Consider the following 23955-nt stretch of genomic DNA (forward strand, 5'->3'; position numbering starts at 1 on the left):
TGCAGTTCCTACGTTTCCTTCTTTTATGGAAAGACAGTGTGGAACCTAATGAATGCATTTCCCCAGCCATCTTGTAAACCAAAAAAGAAAGAACAAGATAATTGTGAAGATTTTCATTAAAAGCCATGCTGTTTAACAAACCCTGACCTGTCTAAATAGAGTTCTGATGATAAATAATTTTATTACACAAACTCATCAGTTTGTCAGCTTTCTACTACATACTGAAAAAAACAATCTTAACTAGTATACTTTACCTAAATGCACCAATTCTCATTAATCTTATTCTCCATGCTTCTGTAACACATATAGTTCCTACATATAATTTAGTACTAAATTTTATGGTAATTTATATTGCTTGATATTTGTTTTTACATGTATTCTGGCCTATAACATAATTGCCTTGAGTGTGGAAGCCGGATTTTATCTTTCCTGTGTATTTTCCCTTACGCCTTGCACAATGCTGGCTCATAAGAAGCTTAATGTATTTGAAAAAGAAGTGTGTGTGTGTGTGTGTGTGTGTGTGTGTGTGTGTGTGGCGGGGGTGTGACCTGCACACAGGCACGTGTCTGTTGCCTTTTTCTTGCCTTAAAACTCAAAACTCTGTCATTGTTCTCCTGGAACATGGGTCTTTGTCTATTTTGTTCTTTCCCAGACTAATTCTTCTTTTTCTTACTTGCTCCTCCTCTTTCTAGAGTCTATTTGTAGGTACTCAAAAAGCTTCATCTTTGATGTTATTTAATTTTCTTTTCTTTTCTCTTCCTTAAAGATTGTATTCACTATGATGCTCATTTCCCTCACACAAAAATGACTGTTACGTGTGACTCCTACTCTGATCTGTATCCCACATATCTACTGGTCACTGCCAACTACCTTATATTGGTACTTCCCACTAATATACAATTATAACTTCATTCTGCATTTAGTCATTGCAAGTTAAAGTATAAGCTCTCTCCTCTGAATTTTTACAGCTCTGTGTTTGTACCAGCTGAACACACTATACATCTACTGCTTGTTTTAATAATTTATCATCACTTAGACTTTAAGCTCCTCAAGAACAAGGATTCTAGCTTGTTAACCTTTAATTACCCTCTACCTATATATGTCTCATATATTCTATGAAATCAATAAATGCTTGAATGAATATTTGCTTCCTTTATTTTAACATAGAAGCATATCCTGTTAAGAAGAGAATTATTTTTTCTCTTTATATATATATTTCAGTATATTCGAGGTATCATCTATTTTACATATAGCTAGGGAAGATATATTTTCATTGATCTGCTCAGTATGCAGAAATATGTGGATTATGTTTTCAAAATTCCATGCTAGTACAGTTTAATTAAGATCAACTTTAATTTTTAGCATCTTGTTAATAGAAATAATTATATGTTGTTAAGTTTATATATTTTCATAAACTCGCACCAAAAAAAAAAACAAATATCATTTAATCCCTCTTTATTCTGAGGGTAAACATTTCATGAAATCCACTCCAAGGATTGAAAACATACATCCACACAAAAACTTGTACATGGATGTTCATTGCAGTATTAGTCATAATGGCCAAAAAATGGAAAAAGTTCAAATGTCCAACAACTGATGAATGAATAAACCAAATGTGGAAAATATATATATATATATAATCAAAATTTTTAGCCATAAAAGGTAATAAGGTACTGATTTTTGCTATTGCATGGATGAACTTTGAAAGCATTGTAATAAGTGAAAGAAGTCAGATACAGAAGGCCAAATATTATATGGTTCCATTTATATGATATGTACAGAACAGGCAAATGCCTAGAGTCAAAAAATAGTGATCACTGGAGTCTGGGGAATGGAAGAAATACACAGTGGCTACTAATTAGCACTAAATTTATTTTTTTGGACGATTAATATGAGTCATCCAAGGTCTATTAAAATTCCTAATTACCTGGAGTGAGGGAGTGGTAATGATTGATCAACTTTGGGAATATACTAAAAACCACTGAATTATACATATTAGAGGAGTTACTTTTATAGTATGTAAGTTATATCTCAATAAATTTTTTTGGAAAAAATAACTTGATGAAAACTAATGATTCTTGGCTTTCAGGACATTTGGATTCATAATATATCAGGATACTTAGATAAAGCATGGGTTTAAATTAAAAAGCCCCATTTTTCAGATATGAAAGATTTACTGAAATATGATAATCTATACTTTGTCAATAGTGAAATCTATTCCTATTATTCATATATTACCTCACTTGTGTATTACCTACTACTCTGTAGGGAAGGCTGAACTGTAAATTGTACATGAGTGACATGTACAATATTAACTAGCATTCAGTAAGTAACAAATATTTAAGTAGCATAAAAATACTGTGGGGTAATTGAAAAAAAGGGCTCTTCATTTTTCTTGGGGTTGGAAAATTGGATAATGTTTATTCTTGCTATTGGAGAATGAGTAGAAGTTCACCAAGTGAGCACTTATTCCACACAGAGGAAATAAAAATATAAAGAAAGCATATAAAAAGCTTACAGAATTATAAGTCATCTCTATGGCAGAACCTAGCATGTACTCTTGTGTAGGACTCAGTAAAGACTTACTACGTCCCCTCGTGTCATTCTGTGACTTCCCCATCTTCTGGCTGCATTATAAAGGAAACTTCTAGATTTTGTTTAAAGTAATCCTTAAAGACCAAAAACGTTAAATTGTAATGCATTTGTATGTTTGATATAAAACAAATTTTTATTCTTTATTACAGTAACACCATTTAAATAAGTATAGTGAATTGACTGCCACTACACAAATTTGCAGTCATGTTAAGATAGATAATCCTAGAGATCTAACGAACAGCATGAGAACTGGTAGTTAATATTATTGCATTGTGTACTGAAAAATTTCTAAGAGAGTAGATTTTATGTGCTTTTACCACACACACAAAGGGAGTTATGTGAGGTGATGGATATGTTAATTTGCTTGATGGTAGTCATGGTTTTACTATGATGATGTATATCAAAGCATCATGTTATATACCTTAAATATATACAATAGAAAATAAAGAATTCAGCTGTGAGTGAAATCAAGAACACCATCCCATTTACAATAGCCACAAACAAATGAAATATCTAGGAATACAGCCAACCAAGGAGGTAAAAGAGCTCTACAGGAGAACTACAAAATACTCCTGAAAGAAATCATGGATGACACAAATAAACACAAAAGCATTCCATGCTCATGGATAGGAAGAATCTGTATAATAATAATGACCATACTGCCCAAAGCAATTTACATATTCAGTGTTATTCCCATCAAACTACCAATGTCAATCTGCACAGAATTAGAAAAAAAAAAAAAACTGTTCTAAAATTCATATGGAATCAAAAAGGAGCCTGAATAGACAAAACTGGAGGCATCAGATCACTACCCAACTTCAAACTATACTATAAAGCCACATCAACCAAAACAGCTTGGTACTGGTACAAAAACAAACACATACACCAAAGAACAGAACCATAAACTCAGAAATAAAGCTACAGACTTACAACTATCTGATCTTTGACAAGGCTGACAAAAGCAAGCAACGGGGAAAGTACTCGCTATTCAATAAATGGTGCCAGGATAAGTGGCTAGCCATATGCAGAAGATTGAAGCTGGGCCCCTACTTTTTACCCTATACAAAAATTAACTCAAAATAGATTAAAGATTTAAATGAAAGATCTCAAACTATAAAAACCCATGAAAGACAACCTAGAAAAGATTCCTTGTGACATTGGCCTGGGCAAAGGATTTTTGGCTAAGTCCTCAAAAAGCAAAGTAACAAAAACAGAAATCAGCAAGTGGGACCTAATTAACCTAAAGAGTTCTGCACAGCAAAAAAAGAAAAAAATAAAAACTATCAACAGAGCAAACAGACAACCTACAGAATGGGGGGAAATATCCACAGCTATGGATAAAAAAAAGAAAAAAAGAAAAAAAAAGAGCCTAATAACCAGAATCTATAGGGAACTTAAACAAATCAACAAGCAAAAACAGCCTCATTAAAAAATGGGCAAAAGACATGAACAGATATTTCTCAAAAGAGGACATGCCTATCAATATATGAACAAATGCTCAACATCACTCATCATCAGAGAAATGCAAATCAAAACCACAATGAGATACGATCTCACATCAGTCAGAATGGTTATTACTAAAAAGTCAAAAAAACTACAAATGCTGTCAAGGCTGCAGAGAAAAGGGAATGCTTATACACTGTTGGTTGGAATATAAATTATTTAAGCCATTGTGAAAAGCAGCCTGGAGATTCTCAAAGGACTTAAAACAGAACCATCATTCAACCTAACAATTCCATTACTGGGTATATACCCAAAAGAAAATAAATTGTTCTACAAAAAGACATATGTAGTCATATGCTCATTGCTGCACTATTCACAATAGCAAACACATAGAGTCAACCCAGATGTCCATCAGTGGTAGACTGGATTTAAAAAATGATAAATATATATCGTAGACTATTACACAGCCATTTAAAATAGATGAAATCATGCCCTTTGCAGCAACATGTTTAAAGCTGGAGGACATAATTATTATTTTTCTTTTTTGAGATGGAGTCTCACTCTGTTGCCCAGGCTGAAGTGCCGTGGCATAATCTCAGCTCACTGCAACCTCTGCATCCTGGGTTCAAGCGATTATTTTGCCTCAGCCTCCACACCTGGCTAATTTGTGTGTGTGCGTGTTTAGTAGAGACAGGGTTTTGCCATGATGGCCAGGCTGGTCTCAAACAGGGAGGACATAATCGTAAGCAAATTAAAGCAGGAATAGAAAAATCAAATACCACATGTTCTCTCTTATAAGTAGGAGCAAAAGTTCGAGTACATGTGGACATAAATATGGGAACAATAGACATTGTGGACTACTAGAGGCTCAAGGGGGTGAGGTTGGTCTAAAAAACTACCTATTGGGTACTATGCTCATTACCTCAGTGATAAGATCCATACTCCAAACTTCAGCATCACGCAATATTCCCGTGTAATAAATCTGTACATGTACCCCCCATATCTAAAATACAAGTTGAAACAAAAACATTGCGAATATGTTTTGGCTACTGACTTGTACACTTAAAAATGACAAGTTTTATGTAATTTATTTACAATAAAAGATAAACCTTTACACATTACAATAAAACATGTATACTGACAAAATTACAAAATTTTAAGAAAGGATTGATTAAACTATAAAAATCCTAATAGAGTCAACCAAAAATATATATGAAAATTATTTTATACTTTTTACATGTAAATAGTTGTTCTAAAAATTGGAAAGAAACAGTATGATTTACAGGGCATAGAGAGTTCAGTCTTTGAATATAAGTTATTTATGTAAATACCTGAACAAACCAAAAGGAAATAACTTTCAGGGAGGTGTCTTCTGCATCTAGCTAACAAATAGTCAGATTTATGTAGAAAGATCCATGAGAGGAGGATAAAGAAAAAGAAGGATGAAGAAAAGGAGAAAGAGGAAAAAATCAAAGGACGGGAAAAGGAATAAATGGGGCAGATGTTCTATATAGAACTTTCCAGCTAGTGTTCTTAATCAGACCACAAGCTCTAAAATACTCAGTTACATTGTGTTCTCCTAGGAATTCAGCTTGGAACATACTAAGCGAGGAGGCTACAGGCCCCTCGGGTCATCCGGGATAGAGCCAGAGTAATTGGTGCTTGCCTAAGGATAGCATCCAGACACATACTGCTTCAAATTCTAGTGACTAAGTTTGAGCATTCTGCTACATTTCTTCTGATAAAATTGCTTTTCCCATGTCAAAAATGTCTTCAGTAACAGGCAAAAAAGTCAAAGGTATTTTTTGGATTTAGTAATTTACCAATTATTCAGTGTATCGATTTATTAAAAATATAACCTAAAGTTCTATAATGGCAAGGTGTTGAATGCAGAGTTTGAAACCCAAACTAAATCTCATTGTAGTTCATTTGCTCTTTATGACATGAGAGGTGCTAACACCAAGGTTATGGGTGTAGTGTAATTGAAAATTCAAAGTAAAAAATAATCACTTTTTTCAATCATTCTAATGTCTGATATCCTTATGCCTCCCTTTCTCTGTTTCTAGTAATCCCTTTCAAATATTTGCTGAGAGGTAAAAAGCTTATATTTCATTCTCCAGCTGTATCTACCTCTTTACTTGCATACAAATAGGACTCTTCCACACAAACATGATTTCCATGAATGACGTTTCTCAGAGGCTGTCTCTTCTTCAGAATTGACACATTCACAAGTGTTCAATCAGGGAAGTGAAGCGATCCAATGTTGTTTGGCATTGCACAATGACATTATGATCAGCATCAGATTAAAGCACCACATAGAATGGTGATAAGCTAGTGTGACATTCATATTTTGCTACTTGGAAAAGGAATTCTTGCCCCATAACCATGACTGAGCTTTCCTTTTTTTCTTAATCAGTTTTTGATCCAGAAAAAATGGAAGGTAGGAGAAAACTCCAAAAAGACAAAAGAAAACTCTGAGATAGTTTATGCCAAAAACTGTTCTTGCCATTTTCACACAGGTTTCCTTTTTGTTGATTAAGTTGTAGTGGGCCGAACAGGATGGGAACTAGCCATACTGTCCGATGATCAGCACAAATTTCAGAGATAATGGATCAAATAGATGATAGGTAGGTAGATGGATAGATAGATACATAGATAGATACATATATACATACATACATACATAGATGATAGAATAACAGACCTATTTCCAACTTCTATGTCATCTCTAATCATGCCCTGTGATCTCTGCCTTCATCAATATCTGTAACATAAGGGCAATGCCATGAGTGGTCTTAGCCCTAAGCTATCTACAAAATCTATTACATTCTGTCGTTCTGAAGAACTCACCATCCTGTCCCCATCACAGTGCTGTCTGTACCTTGTGTCCCTGTGTACACACATGGATAAATTGTTGTCAATGGAGAGAATTGGGTGCATAGCTTACTGTGGGAGTTAATGCTTTCAAATTCTGGCTATCAGAGTTTCTCCAGCTGACAGTTTACACTCAGTACTCTGCCAGAGGCATCCCATTTACAAATAAGACTACCCTAAAGATGAAAAGAAATAAATGGCTATTAATAAATCAAATATTTGAGAAATGCACTTCATGAAAACATGGGTCATTGGGTCATTTTATTTCAATCTTTTAGTAAGTAATCAATTTAACATATAGGTAAAGGGCACTGGTTCAGCAGCCAGATTTCCTGGATTCTAATTCCTTCTCTGTCATTTTTCTAGTTATACGAACCTGTGCTGATAATCTCTTAGTGCCACAACTCCACATCTGAGAGATAGGAAGAACAATAACACCACCTCATAAGGCAGTTGTGATGACTAAATGAGATGGTATGTGTAAAGAGCATAGAATGGTTCTTAGCATGTAGTTAAATATGGAAAGGGTGAATATTGTTATTCTTATCTTAGACTTTTCTCTGAAAATATCAAATAGTTGTAATTTTAAAATTTTTATTGCTTGTTAAAATGTTTGTGCTATCATGGCCCTCCACCCTTTTAATTTATCAAACTATAGGCTCCAAAACTGTTATCTATTTTACTTTAAGCATTTTACAATTTCTCTGAGCTTTCATTTTCTGGACAATAAAATAGAATCAAATTACTTAATTCAAAATGGTGAACTAAGATTATATGTTTAACTCTACATACCTCTTTTTGCAGATTCTAACCCACCACAATCTCCACTAAAACGACAGTAGAATAGAATATAAAAGTCTAAATAATCTTAATCAGGAAATCAGGAAAGGCAAACTTCACAAAATTTTGCAAGATATGTTAGAAATAAGACAGATGAAAGACAGTATAAACTGTTCTCTTAAAAGAACCCAATAACAGCCTTACATTTGAACTGGATCAAATTCCCGCTTATTTTAAATGCTACTTATATAAAATTTAAATCCTTATAATTACATAAGAGAATAATTCTATGTATATTATTACCACAGCGCTATCATATGTTAAGCAAACTCATAGGTTATTACTATCATATCAAATCAACACAAATCAGAAATCTTACTCACCAAGCTTTACTAATTTTTAAAAACACAAGCAATCAAATAGCTCAGAAGCAAAGAGATGCCTGGACTTTGAGAGCCTATCCCAGGCATTTCCTTTCTGTATGGGACTGCACCTTTGACCCAAAATAGGTAAGGTCTCTAAGTGAGCCTTGCAGGAATCCTCAAACAGTAGCGAGCATTTAATTTATGTAACATGGTTGTTTTATTTCCCCACAATTGTATAGGCTATGTGGCATTCTCCAGGGAGTCATTCCTCGCAGACTTTGTGTTCTATTTACTAGAGGTAATCCTTATCCAGGAAATTCTGCCATGGGCATTTCAGGGACAAGGTCTCTTCCTTCTAGCAAATATCATTAGTCTATTTACCCAGAGGTCCTATGGACAAGAAAATTAGTCCAGTTTATCTGCCTTATTTTATTTTCTCCTGGCATGTCCCTACAATAGAGCTGGTAAATTTTTTTCTGTCTGGCTACTTTAACTATTTATTTCCTTTAATCACTTTTAATATTTCAGATTGTCTTATAAGCATATTGTTACTGAATGATCACAGATCTACAAGGTAGGAGAGTGAATATTATTATCTCTGCATTAAAATACAAAAATCAAAGTTCAAAGAGATTGGAGTCCAGCATATCAAATTTCCAGAACCAACAGTGCTGTCTTTAGATTCTCAGTTTACAGCCCACATGCACGAAGGCACATAATAAGGATTGCCTCCATTTGGGAGCCCCCATATAAAATACAGGAAGGGTGCTTGAAAAGGACATTAAGCAAAGATAATTCTCTCTTTAGAAACAAATAAGAAATAAAAATAAAACAACTTTTCTTCTCCCCAATAGCTTAAGAAAGGGAGATCAAAACAATGAAAAATATGTGTTTATTTGTATATTATGCTTATCTCAAAAGCTCCCTTAGGTTGGGAATATACTGGTGGTCATTATCAGCATTATCAAGTAATATTGTCCTGGAATCAGAATGAAAGTATTCATTTAATTTAGAAATAAAGTCATATATTTACGATGGGTCCCTTCTTTATATACATTGCCAATGATAGAATTAATGGTGTATTCATGACGTTGCTCACAGAATATTTTCACTTAAATGAAAACACTGATAATAAGGAAAATTGGGAGTGTTTTGTCCTCACTAAAGCAGGACTGTTCCACACAATGACCTGACAGATACAAAGATTTATCTGAGAAGTTGTTCATAAACTTTGAGCTGCTCCCTGAAGAGAGAAGAGACAACCACAGGATAATGATTGAAATTAAAGTTTTAAGAATGGAGATAGCATTTTTAATCTTGGGGAAATTGCCATCTCAATATTCTTAAAAGATGTTCAATATTTAAATAAGATCATTCTAAGATCTAATGAAGCATATGCAATATTTAATTGAATCATAATTTTCCTTTAGAAAACAGGGAGCCTCTCACATATAATGTACATTATTGTCAATTATGCAGTAGCTCTAAAGTTAAGGTTTATCTTAAAAAAACAAATTAATCTTCACAAAAATTAATTTTAAAAGACTCATAGCTCTTTAGCTATGCAAAACCTGAATGCAGCTGCCCATGAAGCTCTGTCCTGTTAATGCAAAGTTAGAACCAGTATTTGAGTATGGAAATTGTGTCTTGATAGATGACACACATGAGTAATTTACATTGGTGTAATGTTGAAAAGACCCTTAGATTCTGGTAACTCTTTTCTCCTGTAACTACAAATAGTTTTCAAAATTTATTTTACATTGTAGAAACTAACTATAAATAGCCAATTTTCATAACAAATACTTAAAAACGCCTGTTAAATTAAAATGCAAACAATTCATAATGTATTCATTTTAACAAACCTTAATTGATTGCCTAGTAGGCAATTTTTTATGTGCCACTTAAAAAATATCATAGCATCAAGTGAATGTAACATACATATTTAATAATGTGTCATTGTTATAGTCTTCATCTTTTGAAATAAATTACTTAAACAAATCTTCAGTTTTGATCATTTTTTTCCTGAACTCAATGATTTGAAACTTTCTGTTGCTTCAGTTGAAACACATTTTACTAATAATTTTCTTCTCCAAAACTAGTTTTCTAAATAAATTCATAGTTAAATTTTAAAGTGTATGAACACGGAAGTAAAGAGAGGCTGCTATCGTAGGCTTTAAGAAGGATTATGAAGGATTAGGTGACTGAAAAGCCCTGTTGATGGAGAATTGAGAACTTATGGGTTGTCTACCTACGTCTTCTTTGTTTTTACTTTCCCACCCCCTTAGAGTTGCGCTACTGACAGCCACTTATGTACTATGTAATGCTCCTTTCCTAGATACTGATGATTAAGTCCATCAAATTTAGAAAAGGGATTCAGAACACATGGTTAGTCTTTGCATATGGTCAAAAATTTAACATACAGTCTGGGTAGCAATAGGGCAGCTATGCACCACTGTGAGGATGGAAAAGCAGAGTAGAGAACTGGTGTGTTGAAGAGCAAACAGGAAGGAAGCAGGTGGATGGGAAGAGGAGAAAAATATCTGCATCCATATCCGTAATTGCTTTCTAGCTTCTGTCACCATCTTATCCTGGACTTGGGAATATTCCTCTCCTTGGATTATTGGATTCCATAATATAATCTTGTAGCATTATCATAATATCCCTCACCTGTTGTCTTCTTAAGCTACACTGAGTTGTTGTTCTTATATAAACCTGCTAAGATTTAAATAATATAAGGCATTATGGGGAAAATAAGAATGGGCAATAAAGTAAATTTTCTACATCCACTTTTTATAAACGTTTATATCCCCTAAAGTCATAAAGAATAATAGTGAACTAAGTTAACAACAGTTTTATTTTGCTTAAATTATTGACTCCTGCCTCTCTTATATACTATGTCCTAGAACCTTCTTAAAGGTAAAACTCTCCACTGCAGATTCTACCATGTCTTCAGATGTGAAAGCACTTAGCTATTAGGAGCAGGGACTTTCACACAGTATGTCTTTCTTCCTCCCCAGCATTCAGATGGTTGCTGGTAAGCATCTTTATCCGAGGACTCCTGCTGTGAGTCCTTCTTCTCTACATCCATATTTCTCATCAGTTTTTCCTCAAAGCTCTATTTAAAAAAATTATTACTCAAGACTCATGACATTTCCTTTTTATGTTCTCAGTACCCAATTTATTCTCCTTCTAAGCCATTTCAAGAGACACAACTCCCTATTTTTACTTGAAACCAAATGCTTCTACTTATAAATATTATTTATAGAATAAACCTGTTTATCCCACATAATCTCAAAGAGGAGCAGTCTCAAAGAGATCTTGCTCTGGGGGAGAGGTTAATGTATTTTCAAGCAATTATTTTATTTTTTAGCAGCATTTATAGTTAATAATATAATCATCACAGATTTTGTGTGATCTCTACAGTATATAGTTCTTTCTGTTGTCAGAGATAATATATAATTATATTTAAGTTCTCGTTAAGAATTTTTATGAGATTTTCTAGTAGCCCCAATTTTTTCAGTTGGTTGTAAAAATGACATCCTTAAAAATATTTAGCAATAGTATAGAATAACATAATCATGTAATCAAATGCTTAAATCGGAATTTACCATTCATGCCTATTAATTGGTCAATAATATTTTTGCTGTGAATGACAGTGTATTAGTCCATTCTCACACTGCTATAATAACTACATAAGAATGGGTAATTTATGAAGAAAATAATTTTAATTGACTCATAGTTCTGCAGGGGGTACAGGAAGTATGACTGGGAGGCCTCAGGAAACATACAATCATAAAAAAGGTGAAGGAGAAGCCAGTGTGCCTTACCATGGCAGAGCAGGAGAGACAGAGAAAAAGAGCAAAGAGGGCAGTGCTACACACTTTTAAACAAGCAAATCTAATGAGAACTCACTCACTATCACAAGAACAGCAAGAGGGACATCTGTGCTGTAGAAGTAGCCAGGCCACATCTTGAATACTTTGCTGTTTAGAAATTTCTTCTACCAGATACCCTAAATTACCTCTCTCAAGTTCGAAGTTACACAGATCTCTAGAGCAGGGGAACAATGCTGCCAGTCTCTTTGTTAAAGCATAGCAAGAGTCAACTTTACTCCAATTCCCAATAAGTTCCTTATCTCCCTCCGAGATCACCTTGGCCTGAAATTCACTGCCTATGTCACTATCAGCATTTTGGTCAAAGCCATTCAACAAGTGTCTAGAAAGTTCCAAACTTTCCTTCATCTTCCTGTCTTCTTCTGATCCCTCCAAACTGTTGCGGTCTGTGCCCATTACCCTCAGTTCCAAAGTAGCTTCCACATTTTCGGGGATCTTTATAGCAATACCCAACTTCTCCAGTACCGAATTTCTGTATCACTCTGTTCTCACACTGCTATAAAGAACTACCTGAGACTGGGTAATTTATGAAGAAAACAGGTTTAATTGACTCACAGTTCCACGGGAAGTATGGCTAGGAGACCTCAGGAAACTTACAATCATAGTGGAAGGGGCACGGGAAGCAAGAATGTCATGGCAGAGCAGGAGAGAGAGAGAGCGCAAAGCGGAAAGTGTTAAATTCTTTTAAACAACAAGATCTCATGAGAGCTCACTCATTATCACAAGAATAGCAAGGGGAAGTCTGCCCCATTATCCGATCACCTACCATCAGATCACCCCCTTAATATTGGGAATTACAATTTGACATGGGATTTGTTTGTGGATACAGAGCCAAACCATATCAGAGAGGAACTCCTTTCAATGTTGGAGATTTAGCAGAGAACAAAAACCCTCCACTCTTGCAGTTTGCCTTCCATTGTGTGCCAGTGAAGTAAGGGGTGATAGAGAAGATAAACAATTAAAAGTGTAAGGAAAAATAAAGCAGAAAAGGGATTAAAAGAATGATAGTATAGGCTGAAGAACTAGAGAGAGTGTAGTGACAAATAGAGTTGTTGGAAAAACCAACAGAGGAGATGGTATTTTAAACATGATGGAGGTGAGGGAATGAGACCTAAGAATTTCTGCAACAGAATGTCTCATACAGAAGAGATAAGTGAAAAAATCCCTGAAGCAGGAGCAAGTCTAGGATGTTCAGGGCACAGTAGGATCAGTATCATATGGTGAGTGAGGAAAATCTGATCTGAGTTTACAGCCCTGTCACATGAGGTGAAGTCAATCACTGCACAACTTTGGCTTTTACCTTCACATGACTGTAAAATGACACTTTGGCTGAAATGTAATGCAACATTGTTAAGACTCTGGCTTTTGCTGTCATATCACTGTGATGTTCTGGGATTGGAATGGACTCTTTGCCAAGTACTCAAATACTGTCATCAGAATTACATTCCTTTTTCTCCTTTCCTCTTATCTATCTTCCTTCTCAGTTGTCTATTTCTCCCCTCAAGCCACAAGTAGGAGTAGTGGACCTGATCAAACCCTGTGGCTTATGTGAAATTTTTTTTTTTTTTTTTTTTTGAGATGGAGTCTGGCTCCGTCACCCAGCCCGGAGTGCAGTAGCACAATTATCGGCTCACTGCAACATCCGCATCCCCCACCCCCTGCCCAGGTTCAAATGATTCTCCTGCCTCAGCCTCCTGAGTAGTTGGGATGACAGGTGCATGCCCCTACACCGAACTGATTTTTGTATTTTTAGTAGAGACGGGGTCTCACCATGTTGGCCAGGCTGGTCTTGAACTCCTGACCTCAGGTGATCTGCCCCCCTCAGCTTCACAAAGTGCTGGGATTACAGGCATGAGCCACCACGTCCGGCTATGTGATTCTTATAGCTAGCAATTTCATAAATAGGGAGACTTTCTCCTAATATTCATATCAGTTTTCCCCACCAGGCTCCAATGGTCCACTTAGGGTCATGTGTCCAGCTCCATTGTGAGGACCCTGGACCAGTTAAACAACAGTCTCATCCAAATCACATGGAATAGGAGAGGAGAGCTCCAAAAAGGAAAGAATGCAGGATTTTTCAAAAGTTAGAGAGGTCCATCAATACTGTGTGACAATGGAAAAGTTAGAACACTCTTCAGCCTCAGTCTCTTCCTTAGTAAACTTGGGGAAATGATGCTTACCTCATAGGATTGCTGTGGGTAGTATATTAGCAAAATGTTTTCTCTAAATGGGCACTAAATGTTACCCATTACTACAATAACCTATTGACAACTGTCTTTGGAAACTCTAATATATATTATAAAGTAATAAATATTGATTTTTAAATTTCCAGTTATTTTGGTGAGTAATATTGATCTCTCCGAGGCAAAACAGAATCTTACAAACTGAAATTTATAGAGAAAGTTCAGAACCTATAATAGTGAAGGTCATATTATTTAAATCAAAGTAATCTGGTTAGGGTTATCAAGAGTACTATGATTTGCTTTTCAAATAAAAAATCTAACCACTGCATTGATAACAGGGATGAATATTTGACATGAGAATTAGTTACAAACCCACTTAGCTTCCCCAGCTTTGACCCTTTACCAGAGCGTATGCTCTCATTCCCTGCCAGCTAGTATCTCATCTAATGGTTTTGTTGTCCCCTAATAACATAAGGGGGACCATGTATGATAGATACATGGCTGTATAATTATAGCCACAGGATTGAAGATAATGGACACAGGGTTAAAGACAAAGAGTTTTTGATATTAAGTGTGTTAATTCCCTTTTACCACACTCATTTTTCTAGGGTCCAAATATTCCTGGAAATCTCTTTCAGGAATTTGGTTTTCCAGATGAAAATGTGCCAGCATCACACTATATTTTAAAGCAACCCAGTAAGTTCTTGAGAGATGTTTTTATTGTGAATACAGTCCTTTTACTGATTTTTAAAAATAAATTACCATGGGGACACTTTAATTCTGCATATTGTGAAGAGAGTGAGGTGTTATCATGGGCATTAAAAGAGGAAAAAATTCCAACTTTCAGAAGCCAAGTATACACCAACAGTATTTTGATTTAATCCTGCATGCCTGGCTTCTGATTACTTCTAGCTCAGATGATAGAAAGCAATTTTCAGCTAAGTGCTTAACTTCAGAAGTTTGCTTTCACATCTGGACCTCCAGGGCCTTACTTATATATCCCATCATGTAAAGTGTCTCCATAATTCTCAGCTTTTCTTGGAAGAATACATCTACAGAGAGTTTACATGACTTTCCATTTCAATCACTACGTTAAGCCCAAAGCTGTGAAGTTTTTCTTGCTTTCTCTACTTTCTGAACTACTACATTTCCTATGATAAAAGTCGAAAAGAGAAAAATTCATTCTTGCAATTTAATTTCTGTCACACTAGATGTGTTTATCTGTTTAATCAAAACCAACAGAGAACTCTGAGGTATGTATGCACTGCTGATCAGTTTACAACTGTAAACTGAAATTAAAATAGACTTGGGCAAAATGACTGTGACAAATTTCATACATGGCACGTAGGAAGAAACTGAAAAGCCATGGGTGACTGAATAGATGATCCAAATCTTGGAATAGAGATAAATAAATAAGAATGAATTATCCTTGACAGTGTATTTTTTTTTAATTATTCTGGAACCTAGAGCATCCTCATGAGACAAATTGTGGCTCACATAAAGAATCTTCGGGAGGTCATGGTCAGTGGTCATTTCTGATTCCCTACCATAGATACACTTTTTCATAGAAATTATGAAAAATGTACAGAGCATTAGTCTGTAGTTACGATGACGAAATCTGAAGATCTCAGTGAAAACCTTGGACCACATGATGAAATAAGAGAAAATGTGTAGATAAACTCAACATAGAACAATGTGGCCAAAATTGACAGCAAGACAATATCAGTAACATTTAAAATGGACTCTGTATCACTATGACTCAATAAATTTGAAAAAGCATGTTTAATATGTTAGTGACTTGTAAGCTGTTTCACAAATAGATTTTAAAATTTGGGGAAAGTTTACATTGTTCCCCTAACTAGGTTCCCCCCACCTCAGCTTTATTAAGGTAAAATTGACTAATATTGTATGTATTTACGGTGTACAACCAGATGTTTTGATATATGTGTACATTGTAAAATGATGAACAAAATCTAACTAGTTAACATGTCCATCATCCTACATAATCATCATTATTTTGTTCTGAGAACATTTAAGATCTACTACTTTAGCAATTTCCAAGTAGAAAATGTGTTATTATTTTTGGAATCACCAAGCTATACAATCGATCTCCAGATCTTCCTCATCCTATCTAACTGAAACTTTGTACCCTTTGGCCAATATCGCCTCATTCTTCTACCTCAGCTCCTGAAAACCCCCACCATTTTAGTCTCTGCTTCTATGATTTCTACTGTTTTAGATTCCACTTATAGTTGAGATTAGGCAAAATTTGTGTTCCTGTGTCCTGTGCCTGGATTATTTCACTTAGCATAATAGCCTTCACTTTTATCCATGTTGTTGCAAATGAAAGACATCCTTCTATTTAAAAGGTGGACAGTAATCCATTGTACTGTGTGTATATATTGCACTTTGTATCCACTCATCCAAAAGTGGGCACTTAGGTTGATTCCAAATCTTGGTTATTGTGACTAATGCTGCAATCAACATGGAGGTGTAGATGCCTCTTTGAGATACTGATTTTATTTCATTTGGTTATATACCCAGAGACAGGTTTGCTGGATCATATGCTAGTTCTATTTTGAATTCTTTGAGGAACCTACATGCTTTTTTTTTTCCTTTTAATTTTATGTTAAGTTCAGGGGTGCATGTGCAGGATGTGCAGGTTTGCCACATAGGTAAATGTGTCATGGAGGGTTGTTGTACAGACCATTCCATCACCCACATATTAAGGATAGTATCCATCAGTTATTTTTCCTGATCCTCTCTCTCCTCCCACCTTTCACCCTCCAATAGGCCCCAGTGTGTGTTGTTCCCCACTACGTGTCCATGTGTTCTCATGATTTAGCTCCCACCTATAAGTAAAAACTCATGCTGTATTTGGTTTCTGTTCCTGAGTTAGTTTGCTAAGGATAATGGTTTCCATCTCCATCCATACCCCGCAAAGGACATGATCTCATTCTCTTTTTTGGCTGCATAGTATTCTATGGTGTCTATGTACCACATTTTCTTTACCCAGTCGGCCACTGATGGACCTTTAGGTGAATTCCATGACTTCGTTATTGTGAAGAATGCTGCAATAAACATATGTGTGCACATGTCTTTATAACAGAATGATTAATATTACTTTGGGTATATACCCAGTAATGGGATTGCTTAATTGAATAGTATTTTTGTCTTTAGGTGTTTGAGGAATCACCACACTGTCTTCCACAATGGTTGAACTAATTTACACTTACACCTACAGTGTGTAAGTCTTCCTTTTTCTCCACAACCTTGCCAGTGTCTGTTATTTTATGACTTTTCTTTTTCTTCTTTTTTTTTTGTTTGAGATGGTATCTCTCTCTGTCAACCAAGCTGCAGTGTTGTGGCTCAGTCTTGGTTCACTGCAACCTCCACTTCCTAGGCTCAAGTTATCCTCCCACTTCAGCTTCCCAAGTAGCTGAGAACACAAGAACACGCCACCTACACTCAGCTAATTTTTTGTATTTTTGGTAGAAATGGGCTTTTGCCATGTTGCCCAGGCTGGTCTCCAGTTGCTGAGCTCAAAGGATTCACCTTTCTCAGCCTCCCAAAGTATTGGGATTACAGGCATGAGCCACCATGCCCAGCCTATTTTTTGACTTTTTAGCAATAGCCATTTTGACTGCTGTGAGATGGTCAGCATTTCTTTGTGGTTTTAATTTGCATTTCTCTAATGATCAGTGGTGTTCAGCTTTTGTTTATATGATTGTCGGCTGTTTGTATGTCTTTTTTTTGATAAGTGTTTGTTCATGTCCTTTGCCTACTTTTCAAAGGGATTATTTGTGGGGTTTTTTGTAAATATATTTAAGTTCCTTATAGATGCTGGATATTAGATCTTAATGAGATGCATAGTTTGTAAAAAATTTATCCTGTGCTGTAGGTTGCCTGTTTACTCTGTTAATAGTTCCTTTTGCTATACAGAAGCTTTTAAGTTTAATTAGATTTTATTTGTCAACTGTTGCTTTTGTTGCAATTACTTTTGCTGTCTTCATCATAAAATCTTTGCCTGTGCCTATGTCCTGAATGGTATTGCCTAACCTGTCTTCCACGGTGTTTGTAGTTTTGGCTTTTGCGTGTAAGATTTTTATCCATCTTGAGTTAATTTTTGTATATGGTGTAAGGAAGAGGTTCAGTTTCATTTTTTTGCATATGGCTAGCCAGTTATCCCGGCATCATTTATTGAATAGGAAATCATTTCCCCTTTGCTTGTTTTTGTCAAGTTTTTTGAAAATCAGATAGTTGTAGGTGTTCAATCTTATTTCTTGGTTCTCTAATCTGTTCCACTGGTCTATGTGTCTGTTCTTGTACCAGTACCACACTGTTTTGGATAGTTTAGCTTTGTAGTATAGTTTGAAGTCAGGTAATGTGATGCCTACAGCTTTGTCATTTTTGCTGAAGATGACATTAGCTATTCAGGCTCTTTTGTAGTTCCATATGAATTTTAAAATAGTTTCCTCTAGTTGTGTGAACAATGTCAATGGTAGTTTAATAGGAATAGCATTGAATCTATAAATTGCTTTGGGTGGTTGGCCATTTTAATAATATTGATTCTTTCTACCCATGAACATGGAATGTTTTTCCATTTGCTTACATCATTTCTGATTTGTTTGAGTAGTGGTTTGTAGTTCTCTTTGTAGAGATCTTTCAACTTCTTTGTTAGCTGTAGTCCTAGATAGTTTATTCTTTTGGAGGCAATTGTGAATGAGAGCTCATTTGTGATTTGGCTCTTGGTTTGACTGTTGTTGGTGTATAGGAATGCTAGTGATTTTTGCACATTGATTTTTCTGTCCTGAGACTTTGCCGAAGTTGCTTATCAGCTTCTTAAGAAGCTTTGTGGGTGAGACAGTGGGGTTTTCTGGTTATAGCATCATGTAATCCACAAACGGGAATAGTTTGACTTCCTCTCATCCTATTTGAATATGCTTTATTTCTTTCTCTTCCCTGACTTCCCTGGCTAGAACTTCCAATGCTATGTTGAATAGGAGTGTAAGAGAGGGCATCCTTGTCTTTTACTGCTATTCAAGGGGAATGCTTCCAGTTTTTGTACATTCACTATGATGTTGGTTGTGGGTTTATCATATATGGCTCTTGTTATTTTGAGGTATATTCCTTTAATACCTAGATTATTTTTTTACATGAAGGGATGATGAATTTTTCAAAATCCTTTTTTATATCTATTGAGATAATCATGTGGTATTGTCTTTGGCTCTGTTTGTGCGATGAATCACACTTACTGATTTACATATGTTGAACCAACCTTGCATCTCAGGAATGAAACCTACTTGACTGTGATTGTTAAGCTTTTTGATGTGCTGCTAAAATTGGTTTGTCAGTTTTTTGTTGAGGATTTTTGCACAGATGTTCATCAAAGATACTGGTGTGAAGTTTTCTTTTTTTGTTGTGTCTTTCTCTGGTTTTGATATCAGGGTTACGCTCATCTTATAGAATGAGTCAGGACGAAGTCCCTTCTTTTCAATTTTTTTGGAATAGCTTCAGTGGGAATGTACCAGCTCTTCTTGGTACATCTGGTAGAATTCAACTGTGAATCTGTGTGTTCCTTGGGTGTTTTTTTTTTTTTTTTTTTTTTTTTTTTTTTTTTTGGTTGGTAGGCTATTTATTACTGCCTCAATTTTAGAACTCATTATTGGTCTGTTCAAGGATTCAGTATCTTCCTGGAAGGGTATATATGTCCAGGTCTGGGAAGAGTGTATGTGTCCAGGAATTTATCCATTCTAGATTTTCTAGTTTATGTGCATAGATGTGTTTGTAATATTCTCTGATGGTTGTTTTTATTTCTGTGGGTAACAATGGTTGTGCTAATTTGCATTCCTACCAACAGTGTACAAAGTTTCTCTTTTCTCCATGTCCTCACTAAGACTTATCTTTTATCTTTTTTATAATAACCATCCTATTAGATGTGTTTTTTTGCATTTTTCTGATGATTAATAATGTTGAACACATTTCCATATATCTCTTGGTCATTTGTATCTAGTATTTTGAGAAATGTCTAGCCAGATATTTTGCCCATATTTAATTGGATTATTTGTTTACTTGCTGTCACGTTAGCTTAAGTTCATTATGTATTTTGGATATTAACTTCTATTGGATGAATGGCTTACAAATATTTTCTCCCAATCTGTGGATTGTCTTTTCACTTCATTAATGGTTCCTTTGTTTTGCAGACACTTGTTAGTTTGATGAAGTCCCATTTGTCTACTTTTCTTTTGTTGCCTGTGTTTTCAGGGTCATATCCAATAAACTCATTGTCAAAACCAACATGAAAATGCTTACTCCCTATGACTTATTCTAATAGTTTTACAGATTCAGAACTTATATTTAAATATTTACTGTTATCAGTTTTTCCTGGTATGCTATGTGAAATAAAGGTCCAATTTTATTCTGTGTATGGCTATATAGCTTTCCCAACACTATTATTCTAGCTGGGTTTTAAGACATTTTTCTCCTTATCAGTAGAGTATGAAAGAATTATTATAAACATCTAAAAGAAGGAATGGAGTCATTGTCAAAAAATAAAATTATAGGGTAGAATTGTAACAGAAACCTAATGATAATTTTACGTCCTCAGTTATAAAAAAATAACATGGGGCCAGGCGCGGTGTCTTATACCTGTAATCCCAGCACTTTGGGAGGCGGAGGCGGGCAGATCATGAGGTCAGGAGATCGAGACCATCCTGGCTAACACGATGAAACCCCATCTCTACTAAAATTACAGAAAATAGCTGGGTGTGGTGGCGGGCGCCTGTAGTCCCAGTTACTCAGGAGGCTGAGGCAGGAGAACGGCCTGAACCTGGGGGGGTGGAGCTTGCAGTGAGCCAAGATCGCACCACTGCACTCCAGCCTGGGAGACACAGCAAGACTCCATAAAACAAAACAAAACAAAACAAAACAAAAAAAACAAACAAACAAACAAAAAAAGATATAATCCGAGTTTGAAAAATAAAAGATAGTGGGGTATTTCTCCAAAGTATGAAAGGTAATTAACACAGACAAATATTTTGGGGTTGAGGGAAGTATCTTTTCCATATGGCGCATATTTAGAGAAACAAATTGTCATTTCCAGAATTTACATGTATAATTAGGATCACTTAAACTATTGACTTTTTAAAAAATGAATGCTAAAGTTCTAATATGCAATTAGCATACAAAAGGTATTGACTAATTTTGATAAGGTAGATGCAACTTTTATAACACCGAATAGGAAAAATGAGAAAAAATATGACATGTTTAATTTGTAGCAAGATTTACTTAAATACTAGCTAAACTCATTTTTACTTTACTTTACAGGTTGTTGTCATGATTTCAGGTAAGTTTATATGCTGGAAAACCTCCTGTCTCTCAGGTTATTATGCATTCATTGAAATGCATCAACAGATAAATAGAAAACAGCCTGTAATTTTTAGATTGTTCATAATGAAAGTTGCATCATTAATTCAGAAAACAGCCTTTAGTTTTAAACAATTACTTAGTTATTTCTTGATGATGATCTCTTTAGAGAGCTTTTACTTCCAAATGACTAAATTCAGAGCTCAACTCAAAGATTAATGTAGCTATAAATTATTAGCATAAACCACCATATGGTGCAGAGCCTCCCCATTTATTCGTCACCCCCAAGAAATTCTCCAGTCTTAAAATGAATGCAGTTTGCTTTGAAAAGGGCAGATACTTTAAAGACTATGTATTTATAAAGTCCACTATTTTGTTTTATCACACCTTTGGGTACCTTGAATTACTGGTATTTTTACAGTAATGAGTTGACCTTGGAAAAACTTATTTGAAAATAAATGCTATTCTACTCTATTCTTACTCCAATATTCATTCAAAACTCTTCAGACATTTTCTGTGTTGGTAAATCCCAGAGAATTGGTACGTTCACCTATTTAAAATTACCAAGATTAAAATACATTGGCATTCATTGTGAAGCAATAGGGTTTATTAATAAGAAACTCAAGAAAAAGTATTTTACTCACTGTTTCTCTTATATTGGTAAAGGCTATGAATTTTATGGAAAATTCTGTTAAAAATAATTAAAGGTAACAGCTCTAACTGTAACTTATTACAAACCTTAAGGTAGGTCTTCATAATGTTTCCTTTCTTATCAGTGTTTCTTCAGTGCTGGCAGATCAAAGAGGAAAAAAAAAATATATTGAAATTCTATACTTGGAATAGTTACAATGGTTTATTGTAAATGGACAGGATAATTTTATTTCTGCTACTGTTGGTTATCAGCGCTCTTCAAACTTAAAGCTGGGATTAGGATTAAGTAACAGTTTGACTTTGTTTAGGTCCACTTTCTTGTAATTACTTCCTGTTGACGTCAAGGAACAAAAAGCAAGGGCATTGAATCTGCAGGCCTGCCTTGTAAGAAAACACATGGAATAAAGCTCCATTTTTCAAGGGACAAAATACATTCTTCATTTTCATGACAAGGTTTCTTGGAAATAAATCAGCATTATAAGACAAGGCAAAAAAAAGCACAACGAAACTAAAGATTAATGCTCTGCTGCAATGGCATTGGGGCACTGACCTTAGATCTGGACCAGAAGGGCTCATCCCGTGTCCTGAACTGCAGAGTGCCTTCATATCAGAAAGACAAAACACCTAAACCTAAACACATTTTTGTTGATCTTTTAAGCACTTTTTTTTTTATTTTTTAGTTCAGTTACTGGTTAATATTAATAGATTGAGAAGGTTACCCGAGCTGAAAAGAGCCTCCAGATCAGAGAATGTAAGAGTGAATACTTGAATACAGAGGTAGAAAATAGGGGAGAAAATCACAATGTTTGTGTTGGAAAACTGAAGAATTTAAATAAAGATAGTTTCAAAATCATCCAATTATGCGTGTCTTAGTAGAGTGGGTTCTGCCAACAACCAGACCACTGTGGTCCCCCTCTATGCAGCTTTAGTCATCTAGTTTGGAGAGGCACCTAGGTGCCTAGAAATCCTGAGCTGGAAAAGAGAAGTCAATGGATGGTAAACTCACTGACCATCGTTCCTTGGGAAGTAGTGTCTATCCTGACTTAATCCCAAATTCAGGTGGTTTTGGTCACTACCCAGGAGATCCTTGGTCACTGCCCAGGTTTGCAGAGTCCTGTCCTAGCATATCCAATTCTCTCAGACTCACAGGCAGTGGAAAAGAGTTAATTTTGCCTCCTGAGTATAAGGGCCGTCACCAGGGAATGGGCTGGGGTCTTGGGTGGGAATATGAACAGGGAGATGGACATGAGTTGATTTATAAGTTTTAAATGTTGAAGGCATCCGATACAGTAGACTTATCTGTACTTTTGCCCTGCACATGGATGAGAACAGTCTGCATTTTGCTGTCATATTCAGGCACATTATGCAGCTTGTCTTCTTTCAAACTGTTGTACTTTTCATACACTTTGACTTTCCATAGGCTTTTTTTTTTTGTCCAAATTAATGAATAATCTTCTATTCTTGATTATAATAACTTATCCCAGCATAACTTAAAATTTTCTTCACAAAAATAATTTTAAAATTAAATGAAAAAGACAACCTTTCAACTGTGCCCTTGGGAGCGTCATGTTCCATGTGAAAGGCACTAGCCTCTGAAAGTAGCTGCTGAGGAAGCCTCAGCAGCACATGCCTAAGCAGCTTAGATTCCACACAACTGTGGGTGTTTTTTTTTTGTTGTTTCTTTGTTTTTGTTTTTTAATTTGTTACTTTTTTTATTATTATACTTTAAGTTCTAGGGTACATGTGCATAACGTGCAGGTTTGTTACATATGTATACTTGTGCCATGTTGGTGTGCTGCACCCATC

The sequence above is a fragment of the Rhinopithecus roxellana genome, chromosome 4 (assembly GCF_007565055.1).
Source record: "Rhinopithecus roxellana isolate Shanxi Qingling chromosome 4, ASM756505v1, whole genome shotgun sequence".
In the NCBI taxonomy this organism is placed as follows: domain Eukaryota; kingdom Metazoa; phylum Chordata; class Mammalia; order Primates; family Cercopithecidae; genus Rhinopithecus; species Rhinopithecus roxellana.